Raw genomic sequence first — 3,462 nt, forward strand, 5'->3', positions numbered from 1 at the left:
GTGCCATGAAAGCAGTGCTTAGAAAGGAAGCTCTAGTCTAAAATACTTATTTAGGAAAAAAAGAAAGATATACTCAATGATCTACCTTTCCACCTTAAACAACTAGAAACAGAAAGACAAATGTAAAGGAGGAGGAAGGAAGGAACTGAAAGAAAAGTATAAATCAATGAAATAGAAAACAGACACTCAAGAAAATTAAAGAAACCAAAGGCTAGCTTTTTGAAAAGATTTTTGAAAAATGATATACATCTCACTCTGCAAATCAAGAAAAAAATCAGGGAAACATAATGATCAATATTAGAAATGAAAGAGAAAACATTATATAGCCATAATACTGAACAAATATTAGAAAAAAATTTATGCCAATAAAATCAAGAGCTTAGATGAGGTGGGAAAAGCCCTTTTAAATCAAAACTTAATAAAAGTGATATAACAGAAAATAGAAAAGGTGAAGAGCACACTTTTTCACAGCTCTTCAGAGGTGCTGGGCTGCTTTGGGATGAAGCTGAACATCTGTTTCCCAGCCATTGGCTGCCAGAAACTCACTGAAGTGGATGATGTTTGCAAACTTCTTACCTTTCATGAGAAGAGTGTGGTCACAGAAGTTGCTGCTGATGCTCTGGGTGAAGAATGGGAGGGTTCTGTGGTGTGAACTCCTGGTGGGAAGGACAAACAAGGTTTCCCCATGAAGCAGGTGTCTCCACCCGTGGCCGGGTCCACCTGCTACTGAGTGAGGGGCGTTCCTGTCCCAGACCAAGGAGGACTGGAGAAAGAAAGCACACATCTGTGGATGCCAATCTGGGGGTTCTCAACTTGGTCGTTGTAAGAAAAGGGGGAGAAGGATATTCCTGGCCTCACTGATTCTGCTTACCTCGTCATCTGGGGCCCAAAAGAGCTGGCAGAATCCACAGACCTTTCAGTCTCTCTAAGAAGATGCTGCCCACCAGTATGTTGTGAGCAAGCCCCTAAACAAGGAAGGTAAGAAACCTGGGACCAAAGCCGCCTGGATTCAGCGTCTTGTTACTTCGTGCACCCTGCCACACAAACGTGGGCGTATTGCTCTGAAGAAACAGCTTACTGAGAAAAATAAGGAAGAGGCTGCAGAATATGCTAAACTTTTGACCAAGAGAATGAAGGGCCAAAGAAAAATACCAGGAACAGATTGCCAAGAGACAGAGCCTGTCCTCTCTGATGGCTTCCAACTCTGAGTCTGAGTCCAGTCAAAAGGAGATGTTCAAGAGTAACAAATAAATAAGATCAGCCATCAAAACAACAACAAAAGAAGAAGGAAGGAAAGAAAGAAAAAGAAAAAAGAAAAAGGAAAGAAAAAGGCAAAGAAAAAAAAAGAAAAGGTAAATAGCCTTCTATCTGTCAAAAAAGACTTTGCCCCAGATGATTTTACTATTGAGTTCTATCAAACATTTGGGGAAGAAATAATACTAATCTCATGAAAACTCATTTAGATGATAGAGGACAATAGACCTTCCAACTGATTTATGATACCAGAATAACCCTAATCCCCAAACCAGACAGGATATTGTGAAAAAAAGAAAATTATAGAATATTCTCATGAGAATAGTTACAAAATCCTTAATAAAGTAGTAGCAATTCAGAAATAGTGACATGTATTTTTTTAAAGATTCATTTACTTATTTGAAAGAAAGAGAGAGCATGAGCATGTGGTGGGGGAGGGGCAGAGGGAGAGAGAGAATCCCAAGCATATTCCCCACTGAGCTCAGAGCCCCATGGGGCTCCATCTCACGACCCTGAGAGCATGACCTGAGCTGAAACCAAGAGTCTGATGCTCAACTGACTGAGCCACCCAGCCTTCCCCCAAAATAGTGATATATTAAATGGGTAATACATAGGGACTAGGTAGAGCTTTTGCCAGAAATACAAGATTGGTTGAGGATTTCCAACTTAATGTAATTCATGATATTAACAGAATAAAGCAAAAATCTGACCATCACATTTAATACAAAAAAGAGCTGACAGAAGTAAAAACCCCTTTATAGCAAAAACTCTATAAATTAGGAAAGAAGGGAAATTCTTCATCTGATAAACTCCATCTATGAAAATCCTATAGTTAATATCACACTAAGCCTGGGTGTAACAAGGGAAGGATGACAGCTCTCTCTACTTCTATTCAAAACTTTTCTGTAGGTCCTAGCCAGTGGAATAAAACAAGGAAAGAGAAGAAATTTATAAACTTCAAAAAGGAAAATGTTAAATTATCTCTATTTGTGACAATGTCATTGTGCACTCATAAGGAGTCTATAAAGCAAAACAAAACCAAAACAAATATGCAAAGTCACAGGATGCGAGATGAGTATAAAAATTGTATTTCTAAGTACTAGAAATAAAACTATGGAAATTAAAAATTTTAAAAATACTTAGGAATAAATTAAACTAAAAGCCTACTAATTCTCAATATTAAAAATTACAAAATATTTCTGAGAAGGAGATTAAAGAAAATCAATATAAGGGAAATAAACGTTTTTCGTCAATTGGAAGCTTCACTATGATTAAGATGTCATTTTTCTCCAGTTGGATCTGGATCCAAAACAATCCCAACTACATTCACAACAGTTTTTATAAAATATAAATTGACATATTGATTCTAAAATTTTTTTGGATATTCAGAAGTCCTGGATTAATCAAACCAAATTCAAACAAAAAGAACAAGGTCAGAGGACTTATATTATATGCGTTCAAGAATTATTCTTAAACTACGGTAATCAAAGTAGAATGGAGGGGGGCGCCTGGGTGGCTCAGTCGTTAAGTATCTGCCTTGGGCTCAGGTCATGATCCCAGGGCCCTGGGATCGAGCCCCTCATCGGGCTCCCTGCTCGGCGTGAAGCCTGCTTCTCCCTCTCTCACTCCCCCTGCTTGTGTTCCCTCTCTCGCTGTCTCTCTGTCAAATAAATAAAAATCTTAAAAAAAAAAAAAAAGTAGAATGGATTATTAGCCTAGCAACGTATACAATTGGTAAAATTAGAATCCAGAAATATATACATGCATCTATGGTTAATAATTTTTGACAAAGACATCAAAGAAATTTAGTGGGGAAAAGAAAGAATTTTCAACAAATGTTACTTGAAAAATTGGGTATCTTTATGGGTAACATAATGAACCTTGACTCCCTACTTTAAACTGTACCTGGACAATCTAAAATTATAAAATTTCTACTATTAAGAAAAAAGCATTTTGCTAATGAGCTTCTTTGGATTTTCAAGGCAATGTATACTATATTTGGGCATGTTATATAAATCCTTTCGTTGAGTAACCCCCAAACCTACCAGATTTGAATGGGGCCTAAAATAAGAGAAGGCTCCGTAATAGGTCTAGGCTACCATGAATTCCAGGAATGAAGGCTCAGAGTCATCTGCTCTGGCTAAGAACCACAACCAACTGCAGTGCTTGTTGAAGGCAGTGGAAATGTGGAGTGGGTAGTGGAAGAAT

The 3,462-nt window shown here is 37.7% G+C and overlaps 1 pseudogene; it reads left to right on the forward strand.

Moving 5' to 3' along the window:
• The first annotated feature begins 499 nt into the window (after window positions 1-499).
• On the forward strand, window positions 500-1,251 carry LOC116643347 (annotated as a pseudogene).
• The last annotated feature ends 2,211 nt before the right edge of the window (window positions 1,252-3,462 follow it).

The sequence above is a fragment of the Phoca vitulina genome, unplaced genomic scaffold (assembly GCF_004348235.1).
Source record: "Phoca vitulina isolate PV1807 unplaced genomic scaffold, GSC_HSeal_1.0 scaffold26, whole genome shotgun sequence".
In the NCBI taxonomy this organism is placed as follows: Eukaryota; Metazoa; Chordata; class Mammalia; order Carnivora; family Phocidae; genus Phoca; species Phoca vitulina.